At 44.9% G+C, this 16,171-nt stretch overlaps 2 long non-coding RNA genes across 2 annotated transcripts; one reads left to right on the top strand and one right to left on the bottom strand.

Annotated features, from left to right (window-relative positions):
* Positions 1–1,062: 1,062 nt before the first annotated feature.
* On the bottom strand, positions 1,063–14,851 carry LOC125610959. The gene is made up of 5 exons (XR_007341066.1): positions 14,356–14,851; positions 13,944–14,030; positions 11,199–11,298; positions 10,997–11,100; positions 1,063–1,293 (listed from the first exon to the last, which is right to left on the bottom strand). It is a non-coding gene; the product is annotated as an uncharacterized LOC125610959 (long non-coding RNA).
* Positions 3,917–7,343, top strand: LOC125610960. Its single transcript, XR_007341067.1, has 3 exons — positions 3,917–4,084; positions 6,421–6,653; positions 7,191–7,343. It is a non-coding gene; the product is annotated as an uncharacterized LOC125610960 (long non-coding RNA).
* Positions 14,852–16,171: the final 1,320 nt, after the last annotated feature.

Genomic DNA, 16,171 nt, shown 5'->3' with positions numbered 1-16,171 from the left:
AAAGAGAAATTAGGAAAATGGGGAACATTAGATTTTGAGAAGTATGGTGGAAATGAAAGTGCAAAGTATTTTAGGAAACAGGGTAGAGATGGCTATAGCCAGGGGCGGAAGAAAGGTTCAAGTGTTTTTCAGGTTTTTTGTTTGTTTGTTTCCTGAAAAAGGTAGAAAAAGAGATTCAAAGATCTAGAAGCTGAGAAATAAACAACAACAACAAAAAAAAAACAATGAATCCTCATTAATAAAATATATTTCGTTTCCATGTATGTATGAGTTTGTCAGGATGAACCCATCTGCTATGTATTACCATAAAGCTCTAATAAAAAATTACAAAAAAAAAAAAAAAAAGAATACAGAGCTTAGAGTCTGCTTGTATGAGTTCCAACTTCAGGGAAGTAACTTGAACTGCAAGCCTCAGTTTTCTTACTTGTGAATTGGGTATACTAATATCTACCTCATAGTGTTGTCAGAGAGATGTCAAAGGAATAACCTACGTAAACCACTGAGCATGGTACCTGAAATACCATGAGGGATCAATAAATATTAGCTTTTATTTTATTTTATTTTATTTTGGGGAGGTTACTGGGGATTGAATTCAGGGGCACCTCGACCACTGAGCTACATCCCCATCCCTATTTTGTATTTTATTTAGAGACAGGGTCTCACTGAGTTGTTTAGTGTCTTGCTTTTGCTGAGACTGGCTTTGAACTCACAATCCTCCTGCCTCAGTCTCCTGGGCCACTGGGATGACAGGCATGTGCCACCGCGCCCAGCCAGCTTGTATTTTTAATATAACATCAGTTCATTTCATCACAATGTTAACATGAAACCCAGGCTGTTATTCAGCCTTAGAGAAAATCTCCAACTTTAAGACACTTTGGCAAAGTCATGCACTCAGCTGTTCCTCACTTCACCTGAGGAAGGTTGGAAGGCAGAGGGTTTCACTCCGGCAATGTGACGTGTGAAGGACAAGGTCAGAACTCTACTGCTCAGGTGAAAAAATAGAGGAGGTTGGGCCTGTCACAGCGCATTTGAGCAACTCTAACAAAACACCACGGACTGGAGGCCTATCAACAAAGGAAATTTATTTCCAACAGTTCTACACATGATGAGTCCAGGATCCGGGGTCTGGAAGAGTCTTTGTCTGGGAAGACCCCACTTTCTGGTTCCTAGACTGTGTCTTCTTGCTGTGTCCTCACATGGTGGGAGGGTCAGGGGTCTCTCTGGCACCTCCTTTATTAGGTACATTAATCTGGGCATGGCGGCACACATCTGTAATCGCAGAGACCTGGGAGGCTGAGGCAGGAAGATTGTGAGTTGAGGCCAGCTTGGGCAACCTAGTGAGACCATGTCTCAAAAGAAAATGAATAGGATAGGGGATATAGCTTAAAAAAAAAAAAAAAGATATAAGGGCATTAATCCCACCATGAGGGTCTGCCCTTGTGACCTAATCCCTTCCCAAACACCCCACCCCCTAACATCATCACCTTATGACTAGGATGTCAGCGTGTGAATTTGGAAGGCAGGCAGAGATATAGACATTAGGCCTGGCTGTGCCCAGGATACCCATTAGTGACAACTAGAAGCAAGACTGGGGCCCATTATTCCAGTTCAAGGCATTTTAGCAAAACCATGTTGACAACAAAATAAAAAAAAAATTCACTCAAATTTCAATGTGTCTTTCTCTCTCAGTAAGTGACCCACGGTCCACTCAGAAACTCAGACCAGAAAGCCACCGATGTCCTCTGCTTCCTGTCGCCCTTATCCTCTGTGTCTGATGAATGCTGAGGTTTGTCTAGTTCATCTCTAAAACCGCTCTCAAAACCATCCACGTCTCTACCGCCACCGTCTACTTCCCACCACCCACAGTAGCCTCTTAACTGCTGACCAGTTTTGTCCTCTCATTTTGCTCTCCTCTCAGCAGCCAGAGTGTGAGTGTGAGTGTGTGTGTGTGTGTGTGTGTGTGTGTGGTCTTGCTTTTCAGTACTGGTGGTTGAACTCAGGGGTGCTCTACCACATCCCCAGCCCTTTTGATTTTTTTATTTCTAGACAGGGTCTCACTAAGTTGTTGAGGTTGGCCTTGAACTTGCAATCCTCCTGCCTCAGCCTCAGGTTTCTGGCATGCACCACAACTGGCAGTCAAAAAAAAAAAAATTTAAAGCCCAAGTATAGCTATTCCTGTACTTAATACTGTACCTTCCTGTCCCCACTTAGTACTGTACCTTCCTGTCCCCACTTAGTACTGTACCTTCCACTGGCTTCCCTCTCCCAGGGTGAGTCCAATCAGCTACGTGGTCAGCTTCAGCTCCTAACCCTCTCTCTGGCTCCCTGAGCACTAATGACACATTTTTCAGCATCTCTTAGAAGAAGCTTCCTGCCCTTGGATGCTGTTTCTCCACCTAGGGCCATTCCTTCTTCTCTACCTCCCTTCATCTTGCCAATTTATTCATTTGAAAACACTTTTATCAAGCTCCTATCCTGCGCCAGGCACTGTTCTAGCCCACAGAGGTAGCTGATCTTTTCTGTGACCCATGTTGGCAATCTGGCAAAACCTCTAGGCCTTTGCTCAGGCTGAGGCTTTCTAAATGCATAAAATAAATACAGAGGGTTATAAATGAAACCAAATAGGTTGACATTGTTACCAAGATATTCTAAAATTATGCTACTGTAATATATAAGTTTCATTATAGTTGCATTAAATAACAAGATCTATCAGTGGGTCTAAATAATGTTGTCACTTCGTGTTAAAGCAAAATCACATTTTAAGATACCTGTATAACTGCAGTGTGTAACAAAGTCTCAAGTGCGTTGTGTACTATTGTCGTTTATTTCCTACATTCCCAATGAAAGGAAATGCTAAATTTCAGTTAGAGGTAGAAACGATAAAGATGTGATTTTTTTTTTCTATCCAAATTTTAGAACCCAAACTGTATCCGCAGACCAAGAAGCTCCTCAGGATTAGTTCTAGCTGGAGGGAAGGAGCAGGAAAGCAGATTTATATAGGAGCTGACCTCATGGGAAAGGCAGATAACAAAGATGATAATTTTGAATTGCAATGAGTTATTTAAAATCAATGATTTCAGGAAATAATGAGTCATTTAAAGAAAATAAAATAGAATAAAATTTATAAATATATAAAGAAAAGTGAGAGGTTAACCAAAGCCATCGATTAGGGTAATTAGAAAAGGGTCCCCAGGAGGTGACCCCAGCTGAAAGCCAAAGGAAGAGAGGGGGCTGGTCTTATAAAGAGCCAGGGAAGGATGTCCCAGAGGGGACAGTAAGATGAGGGAACGTGAGCCAGACCCAGAGAGCGTGGGTCGCAGGGCGCAGTGCAGGCAGATGGAGTCGAGGAAGCTGGCACACATCAGTCCTCACAGGTGGCGCAGGAAGCCCCTGGTCTCCTGCCTCAGTTTCCCTCTCTAGAAAGTTAGGATGGCGTTGACAGGAGCATCCGCGGTTATTCTGGGAGCACTTGAGACCTGGGAGAGCCACTCTCCCTGGGAGCCTTTCTCCAGTGTCCATCATCTCTGAAGCCTCACAGTTGCCCTAGGAGCTGCAAGCTCTCAGGTCCCCATATGACCAAGGGATTAAGCCATTTGCTCGAGGTCACATAAGACTAAGCCATCTGACTTGGGGCCCCTTCCATTCCCCGCCACCTTTTCTTCTGCCTTTTGCCAGTGGTTAAAGCATGAGCTATTTCAAGTCAAATTCACCCACCTCCCCAGCTGTCCCCAGGACAGTCATCTCTGCTTCTTCCCCCCTGCAGAGTAGTCTCCCAGGAGGAGAAATTAAAATTCAAAAGCAGCAGCTAAAAGCCACATGGCCTGAAGGAAGCCACTTAGCCCTCACTGTGAAACCAGCAAAACCATGGCAACCCGCTCCCGGGGCTCTATTAAAGAATCCAATCCCAGAAATCAGCCTCAACCCAGCAGGGGAGGGGAGGTGTCTCTAAGTGGTGGGTTCCCCTCCTCCGGCACCCTGAGGTGCTAAAAGCAGCCGCATCCCCATGGGGGCTTCTGCCAGCGCCCTGGAGACTCAGATGCACACCCGGGTCCTGTCCTTTCCCAGGAGAAGTTTCTCTCCAGAGGTAGGTAACAGCTAGGAATATTAAAGGATCAGCCTTTTGTGTATTCATCATCCTGAACCAGCCTCCACCCAGCCAGGCGGGGTGAGAGAAAGAGGGAGAATCAGGCAGAGAGCAAGGGCGGTAGTGACCTTTTGTATTTGCCCTGCTTTCTCTCCCACACCCCCTGTCCTCCTACAACTAGATTTCAGAGCCTTCCCCTGGAGATCTCGTCATCTCCTTCCAGTGGGTGCTGTGGCCTCCAGAATTTAGAAACCAGGCGTGTTCCCACTCCATCCAGGTGTATTGGGCACACCTGCCCCCACCTGCTATCAGCAAGACGGAAAAAGGCCCCAGCATGTCTGTGCCTGATAGTAAATGCCGTAGCTCAGCTCAGGGAGACCTCCCTGGGGCAGGGGGTTTCAAGGTCAGAGGCACCTAGTGCTTTCCAGGGGCTCTGCACAGCCCGTGTTAGATGGAAGCTGCATCATCTTCCCTACACAATTTTTGTTTTTCCAATATCACCTGCAAGACCAAGGACACCCCAGAAACAACAGAGGTGAACGAACTTCTCGGAATCTTCACTTGGCCCAGGCATGAGCTAAGTACATCACCTGCACTACCTCCTTCAAACCTTATAATTATGTTATAAGATTGGTGCTATTCATATTCCATCTAATCTTAAAAATCACGATTTTACAGGATCAGAAACATATTTAGAAAATTGCCTGAGATCACAGAATGTTTTAGACTCAGGTCATCTGACTCCAGGGTTTCTACTTGCCCGGATTTTATCCATGGTCAAAGAACGGGTCTAGATCCTTCTGGTGGCAATTCGACCAGTTGAGTTTGGATCCAGAATGGCTTTGTCAACACGAGGTGACGTGGGTAATGTTGTGTCATGGGGAGTCTTACCCAGATACTGTAAAACGGTCCCAGAAACCCTTGTGAATGGAAAATATTAACTGCCCGTGCTTTCTCCGGGCACCTCATGGAAACCAAGACTTGAGCTGACTCATTCACACTGCAGACACCTAATGGTGGCAGCAGGTTCCTTTTTTGATGTGGCTTCCCTTTAGAGCTTATCTTGTCAAACTGCTGGAGAGAAACAGAGTTCCTTCCATTTGGCTAAATTCCCACTCATCTTGGCTACAGTGACATGGAAGGGAGAGAGAGCACGGAGGACAGCAGAGCGGGCAAGGTGGCTCACCGAGGCCAGCAGGCAAGGCGGGCTTCACCAGCCCAAGCGACCTGTGGATCTGCCACCTGCGTCAGCAGAGGGGAAAGGCGTGAGGCCTTGGATGGCCCCCTTCCAGCTGTGCTCACGGCCCACCACCAGGCACAGGGTGCTCCCAGAAAAACATAAACCCTGGGGCCGTAGGGAAGAAGAGCCTCCTTAGAGGAGATGAGAGGGCCATCCACTGAGTGTTCTTTCCCGGCCTCTCCTCTAAACCCAGGCCCTGGGCCTCCTCACAGCGGGCACACAGTTCCTTCCCTCTCTTGGCATCACATTCCCTTGGGAGCTGGCAGCATCCTGAGCGCAGTGTGGCTCCTCCTGGCACCTCCTCCCGGCACCCCGTACTGTGCTCACCCCATCCCATGCACTCAGAACCCTTTTGGTGGGTGAGACCCAGAAGGCCTTTGAAATCAAACCCATTTTCTCCTGGGAAACACAAGCTCACAGCTTAAGAGAGTCAAGGCCACCTGGGGGCAGAAGGTGGAGCGGACCCCAAGGAGGCCATGTCTAGAGAGACTCGGAAGAGGCAAAGTAGATGTCGAAATGCAAAGGGTGGTTCTGTGACGTGACAGAAGGCACTACTCCACATCCTCAGTGCCAGATTTTATTTGAGTTAAGAAATTTGTGTTTCATTTGATTGAGCAAACGATACATCCCCACTGGGCTACGCTAAAACTCGAGGTGAATTCTGGGAGACAGGCTCTGAAGGGTGAGCAACCAGATTCTTGTTGTGTCACAGATAAGAGAGAGAGAAAGAGAGAGAGAGAGAGTATGTGTGTGTAAACCCTACTCCTGGCACCACCGAAGCCCTGGTGCAATGTCCCAATAAGTCTTCTCAACAAATTAAGGCACAGAAGACAAAATCAGATTCCAAGATGTCACCTCTATTACTGATAAAGCCAGGTGAGGGCTAAATAAGGCTGTTCCCTGAACCCCAGAATCAGGTGGATTTCTAAAAGCTCAACAGGGGGTGGGCAAGAGGCCCATACCCAGATGCTTCCAGAAGGCTCCCAGCATCCAAGAGGGAGGAAGAACATGCTGGCTTTGGCCAGAGAATAAAGAGAAGAGCAGGGCTCAAATAAATAAATAAATAAATAACATGGTTGCTCTCTACCTCCATCAGGTGGGTAAGTCACTCGACCTCCAGGCGTGGAATGAGGTAAGGCAGAGAGACTCCCAGAATGACATTAATCAAGCGCTCATCACAAGAAGGAAGTGTCAAGCATGGGAAGAAGTGTCCTCTGCCATACCATGTGTGACTCTGAATCCCATCATGCAAAGTGAAATATGCAAATCCCAAAAAAAAACCAAAGGCTAAATGTTCTCTCTGATATGTGGGTGCTAATACACAATCAGGTGGGTGGAGAGAATAGAAGTCCATTGGATTAGACAGAGGGGAGTGAAGGGAAGGGAGGGTGGGTGGAAATAGGAAAGACAGTAGAATGAATCGGCCATAACTTTGCCATATTCATATATGAGTACATGACCAGAGTAAACTCCACATCATGTACAACCACAGGAACGGGAAGTTATACTGCATGTATATATAATATGTCAAAACACATTCAACTGTCATGTATAACTAACAAGAACAAGTACAAAATTAAAAAAAAAAAAAAAGATCTATGTTTCTGTTTTCTGAAAACTTGATGTGGTAGATTGAAGCAAGAGTGGCTTCAATTCCTCACCCCCTCCCTTTGCCCACACACTCTGCAATGACTCCACACTTCCTCCCACAAAGGGTCGGATACTGTGTCTCCACTCTGTCTAGACTGGCCTTATGACTTTCCTTGGCCAATAGAATGTGACAGAAAGGACGGTTTAACAATTCTGGGGTTGGGCCTAAGACAGCTAATACACTTTCTCTCTCTTTCTTGGAAACCTGTGATGTAGCCATGTGAACAAGCTGAGGCTAACCTGCTGGACTTGAGAGATCATATCAAAGACAAGTAGTTTCAGCTAGCCCAGCCCAGGCCCAAGACATGCGAAACAACCCATCTAACTTCAGCAAAACCAACCTACAGCTAACCTGATCACACATGCAGCCAAGACTGGAAGAACTATTCATAGGTTGTGAACAATAATAAATGCTTATTGTTTTCAACTACAGTTTCAGAGTCATTTGTTACACAGCAACAGCTAACTGATACACATGGCCATGTTGGGCAACCCTTAGCTGGGGCTGGGCAGTCTCTTGAGCCAAGACATTCTTCCTACCACTGTCTATTGTTTCTCTGTCACAGCAACTGAATAACAGTTTCCATTAATTGTCATTCTTGGGTTTTGTTTTTCTCATCATTGGGTTAACAGTACCCTTAAATGGTTCTACGAGCCGTGACTATCAAGACTTACATGTCAAAAGAGATTGGGAGAGCTATGTGATCTAAGAAAAATGGGAAAGAGGAAGGGTTGGAAAAGTCTTCTAAAAGTAATCTCCTGTAACAACTTGAGCTCCATTCGCACTTCAGTTTAAGCATTTGTTTTAATCCCTGTTGGTCTTGTTTGTTTGTTTGTTTTTTGTTGTTGTTTGTTTGTTTGTTTGTTTTTTAATCCTATAAAGTGGAGTTAAATTTGCGTGCCTCAGAGAATTCTTTAAGAATTAAAGCTGGGTACCATGGCATATACCTGTAATCCCTTGGGAGCCTGAGGCAGGATTGCAAATTCAAAGCCAGGCTCAGCAACTTAGCAAGGTACTTAACAACTCAGCGAGACCCTGTCTCTAAATAAAATACAGAAAGGGGCTGGAGATGTGGCTCAGTGGGTGAGCACTCCTGGGTTCAATCCCTGGTCCAAAAAAAAAAGAATTGGGTTAAGTTTAGCAGGACAGCATAGTGGTTTAGTGCATAAACTCTGACACAAGATTGCCTGGATTTAAATCCCAGATTTGTCACTTACTAATTAATTCTATATGTCATGCAAACCACAGCCCCTGCTAGATGTCCAGTATAGCCACTTTAGTCTTTTTTGGTCTTAAGATTTCTTCCTGATCTTTACATTGTTCCAGGCAGTTATTATCAAAGTTAAGTTTAAAGGAGATTATTATTTTACAAATGTTCTAAGAACTCATAGGAACAGAACAATCCTTTCTGGTCAAAGTACAAACACTCTCTAAAGGGACCTCTTTGAACTACAGGACAAAACCCAGAGCATATTTACAGCATTCATTCACCCCATGAAATATTTAACCACAAAATAAGTATCACATGGGAAAACATGGAAATTTGTTCAGAAAACAGTGCTAAGTAAAAAGAATATGTATACAAAACAGTACTTGAACATTAATTTGCAATGCTACCAAAATATGACCGCACATTAAAAATGATTGGAAGAGAATATGGCATAAATAGCTGCCATCTCAAGTTCATAAAACTTTAACAAGAATACCATAATTTTAAAATTTGGAAAACATAGATCATATTATACTATCGTAAAAAGTATAAGCATTTGGGCTGGGGTGGTGGCTCCGTGGCAGAGCGCTTGCCTCTCACATGTGAGGCACTGGGTTCCAATCTCAACACCACATAAAAATAAACAAAATAAAGATATATTTTTTAAAAAGTATAAGCATTTGCAGGAGATTGCTTAAAGTGTCTCACAATATATTATTTTATTGGCACTTATCAATACGTTTAATTTAGAGCATTCATTGGGAGGCACAAGAACAAGCAGTTAATGACACTCATTTTGCTCCCTTAAAGCCTGGAATTGGAATGCTCACACTCAGGGCTTTCGCTCACCACCATTCCTACACTGGTTCCTCCTTGTGGTTAAAAAAAAGAACAGAAAGAAAACTCCAACACCTCTAGCTCCAGATCACAGTGTCAGGGGAAATGAAAGAGGCCATCCTCCGCAATGGCGGCCGGTCCAGGTGCTCAGCCACCCAGGTGGGGTGCGGGACAGCGGGATCCCAACTGCCCCTGGCCTGAAACCCTGCAACAGGAATGTTTCAATCACTCTCAGCTTTCTACGTGTCCCCGAGGTTGTGTGTGGAAGGGACTGTCGTGCCCCCCGGCCCCTGCCCCCATGGTACCACTGAGCTGGCCTCCGGCTGCTCCATCATTCTTCCCTACGGAGAGCATGGTGGATTAACTGGGACCTGGGTATTTTCCTGGTTTATGTTAACAGCGAAGGGGCTATTGAACGAAGACGTCTTAATTGGCGAGCCAAGTGGGACTCGATTCTCCTCCTGTCCGTTCAATACAGACTCCTGTTTCCAGGTCTGTAAATTGGGTTGATTCTTTTTGCCCTTTCTCCTAGTTCATGGGGGTGGGGGGGTCGGCATGATAGCAGCTAATGGACCAGGCCCCATGCCAAGCTCTTAATATCCACCTACCTCACTTAGTTCCCACAGAAGCCCCAACCAAAGTATTTGTGTTGTCCCCATTGTGTGACTCCTGGTCCTTGGTCACCCGACTAACAAACAGATGCGAATCAATCGAAACTCAGGTCTTGCTGATAAGGCTAAAAGCTGGCTTTTGCCTTCAAACCACATGCTCTTCATGTAGATTTATAAAACCTCTTAGGAACACGAGTTAAATATATAAAAAAAAAATCTCAGAGACACACATTAGAAGAGTGATGAGCCGAAAGGACCATTGCATCCTGGTATTTATTCTTTGTAAGCAATATTGGGTTCCAAAAGAATCCATTTCTGAAAAGCACCCTTCTCTACTTGCTGTACAGCATCTGAGAACAACAAGGAGATTTTAAAAATTGCTCTGAACCCCTGAACTTGCAGTCATGTGGTCCCAGCTCAGCACCGGAAGAGACTTCACAGCCACAGTCACAGAGACCTTTGTTATTGAAACTGGTTCTGGGTAATGGCAAGGCCACACCGAGAGCCAGTCCCAGCCTGACGTTGCCAGGCCTCCTTTATTTCTCTGCTCCTTTCCTTCTCTCCCTCACTCGTCACCTGCACCAACCACATCCTTGGACATCAAGAGGCTCTCCCGCCTGCTGGGTGTCTCTCTCCCAGAGCTCCCCAGCCCTACAGGGGGAGGTCTGCAGGTGTGAGAGCCTCCCCCAGACCCAAGCTACTCTCACCCACCACACTCTAGTCTCATATGCCCCTTACCCAATCCATTTGAAGGCAACTGCAGCCAAGATGTTTGCAGAGCCAGTGGAGAACGACATCTCCAATCTGCACACAGATTCATGCAGTAGCAGAGAAATGAACCAGAACTAAGGCGAACACAGAAATACCACTAAGGAAGGCCTTGGCTTTAACACTGAAGTGAGACCCAAACCGAAAAGTCCCTGTGGAACACCCACCACCCAAGCTTCTGCCTTTCTCCTTCTGCTGGAACTGCTACTGAGGAGCTCACTATGACATTGAAGAATACAGTGGACACATCCGGGGTTTTTTCTACTTAAATCATTAGTAGCATTTGACAAAATTAAAGACAGCATCAGTCCCTAGATAATGAGGTCACCTAGTTATGGGGTTCATCCATGCCCCAGTGGAAAATGGATGGGGCAGTATTCTTTGCATTTGGTGAATATATACTTGTGCTTAAGTTAACTATATACAGTAGTCCCCCCCTTATCTGCAAGAGATATATCCCAAGACCTCCAGTAAATACCTGAAACCACCGATAGTACTGAACTTGATACAGACATGCATTGCTTAATGACGGGATATGTTCCAAGAAACTCGTCTTTAGGAGGTTTCATCATTGTGTGGACAACATAGTACTCACCCAGGCTACACCCAGTTGTAGCCTGCCACATGCTGTCCATCCTTGACTGAAGATCATGGTGGGGCACATGACTGGACTGCCTTTTCTTATGCATACATTTGGCACTATAAGAGATTATCAATAATAATAAAATAGAATAACTATAACAATATGCTGTAGTAAAAATTATGTGAAAGTGTTTGCTCCCCCTCTCTCAAAATACCTTATTGCAATTCACCCTATTTGCAGACCTCTGTTGACCTCAAGTCACTGAAACCACAGAAGTGAAACCACAGATGATGGGATCTACTGCACAGGTCCATCTATAAAAGAAGTTCATTCTCAATCAAGCTTTTTATTATTTTAATTAATTATTATAGCAAATCCCTCCACAGATGAGTTAAGCCTAACAAGATGTAATATTGTCACCTACTAACCACACCCCTCCACTATGACTCAGAAACTGCATAATCTAGCGATTAATGTCACAGACTTACTGGAACCTTCTGAAACCTCACTACCTGACACGGAGGCTTATCGGCTTAAAGACTAAGAAAAATATATATATAAAAAAAGGAGGGTTCTCACGAGCAGTTGCAGAAAGGTGCTTCTCTAAGGAGTAAGGGAAACCACAGTTCCGCCCATGCTCTTCTCACCAAGCCCGTGTCCACTTTGCTTCACTTGTAGAGCTGTGTCTCCAGAAGGGGTGACTTCTAGTTTATACAAAGGTGCCAAAAGGCTAACCAGCAACTCTGAAACCTTTTCTCAAGAGGTGATCCTGAAATAGAGCCCTCTGTCTTCTGTGGAATTTGACTGTAGGATCAGTTACCTTTAGAACCCAGCACCCGGCACAGAGCCGTACTCTATAAATACATGTTGAATTAATTAACAAATATAAAACAATCTGAGAATAAGATACAGGTGCCCAATGTTGTGGAATAGAGCAGTGTTTCTCAGTGTGTGGTCCGGGAGTCCCTGGGGCTCCCCAAGACTCTGAGGAAAACATGAGATCAAAAATCATATTCCTAATAATACAAAGATCTTTCCTGTCTATTTCACTTGTGTTCTTCACAAGTATACAGGGCTCAAAATTTGTTGAAATAGTTGAATATTCCACATTGCAACTAGCTTTAAAAAAAAACCATTAATATCAGCTTTTGGAATATCAAAGAGAAATACCCACAGATATCTGAGAATTATACCTCTCTTTGTTCTAACCGGATGTATGTTTGAAGATGGATTTTCTTTATATATCGAATCTAAAACAACAAATTGCAAATGGTATCATATTAACTACTGAGGTAGATATGAAATCCAACCACCATCTATTAAGTTAGAAATTAAAGCTAGTGCAAAAATATAAAACCCTTCTTACTTTTTTTTTTTCAGGAAAATAGTTGCTTGTATTCAAGAATGTGCTACTTATGTTAACATTTAATGGGTTTGTGATTGCTGTAAATGAAATAATAAATAGTTTATAATATATCCCGTGAAATTTTAATAAAATTCACAACTCACATCAACAAAAACTCTTTGCTTTGCAATGATTTTTAAGAGTATAAAATGGTCCTCAAAACAAAAAGTTTGAGAACAGCAGATACAAAACAAATTAGATTAAATTCAACTCACTGAGGACTTCATGAAAATAGATTCTAGACCCTGGCCCTCTAGAGCTGCAATAGAAGACTGAGAATTTGTATTTTATAATACAAATCCCCCCAGAATTCTGACTGTCATTGGTAGAAATAATAAATATGATAAAACTTTGGGAAATGCAGTATCAAAATGCACTGCCATTGTCAGAAAAGTCTTTGGTCATTAAACAAACATTTAGCAACACTGCAGTCATCCCTTGAAAGACCATTCCAGCCTCCAAGTATATCAGAATCTGCAGATGCTCAAATCTCTTATATAAAATGGCAAGGCATTTGCATATAACCTATGCACATCTCCCCGTATACTTTAAATCAACTGAAGATAAGATTATTTATAATGCCCAATACAATGTAAATGCTATATACATAGTTGTTAAACTATTGTTTCAGGAATAATGACCAAAAAAAAAAAAAAAAAGAATCTATCCATGCTCAATATAGAAGCCATTCTTTCTGAGTATTTCTGAATATCCAGAATCCATGTACATATAATCCAGGAAATGTAGGGCTCTCTATGACGTGGTCCAGATGCTACTGGAAACATTGGGCAGACACCAAGAAACGAGATGCAGCTCCCATCCTGAAATTCTCAAATCATTGGGAGAGATGGACAGGACAGAGAAGAGGACACACAGTAATGGGCCTGGGGTACAGGAAAGAGTGCTGTTGGACACAGGGGCAGAGAAGCCCACACAGAAGAGCTGGCCTCCGACCACAGGGAGGCTTCGAAAAACAAAGGAGAAAAGGTGATGAGGACCCAGGTGCGATGGCCGGGATGCCTGTGTGATGGGCAGCACTTTGACTGGCCTGGCTGGCGGGAAGGCCCGCTGGAGAGCAGAGCAAGGTCGGGTCAGGCAGGCTGGAGAGGAGTCCCCTAGAGCTTGGGGGAGACAAGATGAAAAGTCCTGCTTAGGGTATAACTCTGGAGACTCACCAAAGGTAGCAGGCCCTCAGGCTGAAGGATGGGAAGCCTGCTCCTTGGTAATTAGAATAAAATGATTTTGGAAGCCAGGGGCCAGGCAGGACAATAGCAAAAATGCTCAGGCCCCCTGGTGTAAAATAAATTAGATAACCTGCTAAAAATCAGACAGTGGGATAAAATAAATTTAATCAACTCTCCCTGAACTTCCTATGCCCTTTTCTTAGGGGATTTCATGCATCCTTTTATAGGAGCAGCTCTTGAAATTCTGGGGTCATGGACGCTTTTGAGAATCTGATGAAAACTTTAGATATTCTCATCAAGGGATAGAAATGAATTAAAGCAAAAAATTGTGTGGCTAGGCAGGATTTTGTTCACTTTTGTATTGCCTTACCTTATATTCTCTCTCTCTCTCTCTCTCTCTCTCTCTCTCTCTCTCTCTCTCTCTTCTTGTCCTTCTTCTTTCTGAAAGAGGTGTCATCTAATAAAAGAAGGGGGGGGCGATAAAAAAGGTGATTTTAGCAGAATTAAGCACTGGTGTCCTGTAAGAGGCAGAACATTAGCTGCAGAAACTTTGGAGGTAGAAATTTCCCTCTGAATTCCAAGAAGCCTCTTTCCAGGAAACCAAAAGGAACCAATGCAGAGGAGGAAAGAGGGACCGAGTCCAAATTTGGTGGAAAATGAGGGGGAGAGATAAACCAGATTATGTAGATTTTGATGGATGACTCAATGGAGAAAATAAAGATCTATGCTCAATGAGTAGGAGTGATTGCCTAGCAGGAAGGCTTTCTGGAAATGGACTGTACCTTCATACCCATCAGGTAGCCATATCAAGGGCAGCTTTGACTTCACTTATCTCAGTTCTTCATGAGCCCTCATCTTCCACAGCACTTGGGCCAGTCTTCCCCCAAGCCAGGACTGCTGGTCACAGTTGTGTAGGCTGCTCACTGAACGAGGTTCTAGGTGGAAGACACAGTAGACACTGAAACAGCCTGTCCTGAGCTTGCCAAGCTCTGAGGGCTGACACAGGGTGGAGTGCACACAGAACAAGTGCCATTTTCTAATTTTCACAAAGGTACTCTTCAGGCTATCAGCGCTCTACCACCTGCCGAATGCCCTGTTCTTTCTCCTCTCCTGCCTCCTCCTCTTCTCTTCACCACAGGGGCCATGGCAGAGAGTTGTGCTTGTGAGTGTCCACACTTACCGTGTAGGCCGGACTCCCCTCCCCCTCCTGTCCTTTCACGGCTCTGCCCTCTGTCTCCCTCCTCCCTGTCCACAGCCTCTGACACAGTGACTGCACTTCCTCAGAGAAACTAGACTGAGGCTGAAGGAGAACAATTACTACAAATGTGTTTCTACCAATCGCAGAAAGAAGAAAACAGACCTAGAGAGAACACAGCCCAAACCTCAAGCTCAAAGGACAGCCCTTGAGGTACCTGAGGATCAACCAGTCAAAACCACAGGAGGGCTCTGCCCTCCCCACAGCTGGCGCGGAGCAGGCTTGGCGGGCTTCCAGAGGGCACACCTGCTGCCGCCAGGTTCCCGCCAAGTCCTTCCTCCAGGAGGGGCCCCCAGCTCATTGTAGCTTCCTTCACCCTCAGCCTTTGGAGGAGCCAACTTTGAGAGTGTGGGAAACGTAAGCATCACTCCCCCCAAGGCCAGCGAGGCTGACCTTCCTGCAGTAGATACCCTCCCCACAGGGAATGGGCTCCTGTCACCATGGCCCCTCTCTGCACCTCATGGTGGGTCTGCTCCTTCTACTCTGCTGCCTGAGAGGACAGGCTGAGGTGCAGAGCTCCATCTGGAACTCCAGGAAGGAGCAGCAAACCTCTACCTTAGTGCTCTTAGGGTCCCAGCTGAACCCTGGAGTTGGGTTGACATAAGTCAGGGGAACGGGAGAAAAGCATTATCTACTTCATGCAAGGTGCATGTGGCACACTGAGTTGAACAAAGAGTACTAAGTTGTGAGGCAGCAACTAAATGACATGGGAAGGCCTAAAAGGTGACATAACAGGGACTTAGACGAGTTGCCTTTGCTCAAAGCCCTGACTGCTAGGCCTGCAGATGCCTGGCGGGTGACTGAAAGCAGGATAAAGCCTGGCATCTCTGCCTTCATTTTGAATTTGTCTTCAGGTCCTGTCAGCTGTGCACCTGGGCCATTTAGCCATTTAAGGAATGCTTATTGAAGTACCGTAAAAGGTTTATTAGCCCCAAATTTATCTAACCGTTAGGTAAATCATGAACACTGAGGAAAGATCTAGAGCATACTTTTTCAGACCCCTGGAGTGGTGTCCAGAAGTCTTCATTCATTGTCCTACACCTTCCAGGACCAGCAGGAGCAACTGAAACCAAGTTGTGAGATAAAACTAGATTCCCCACTTCTGCTGGTTGATGGGGTTTGGGCAGCTGCAGGCCTCACCAACTTCCTTCTGGGTTCTTGTCTCGCAAATGTGAAGAATAAAATTCGTGGACAATAACGAAAGGGAAGAGGAGTGAACAGAGTAAGATCTTTTGGAGAAGAGACAGAACTCCCACCATTTGGGAGGAGACTGATAGTGTTACAGGGCTGGGGACTTTCGGGAAATTGAGGCAGTGTGAAGAACCCCCCAATTCTTGCAATCA

This window comes from Marmota marmota, unplaced genomic scaffold, assembly GCF_001458135.2.
Source record: "Marmota marmota marmota unplaced genomic scaffold, marMar, whole genome shotgun sequence".
Lineage (NCBI taxonomy): Eukaryota > Metazoa > Chordata > Mammalia > Rodentia > Sciuridae > Marmota > Marmota marmota.
Note: the sequence above shows the minus strand (reverse complement) of the source record. Positions and strands in the feature narration are given on the sequence as shown.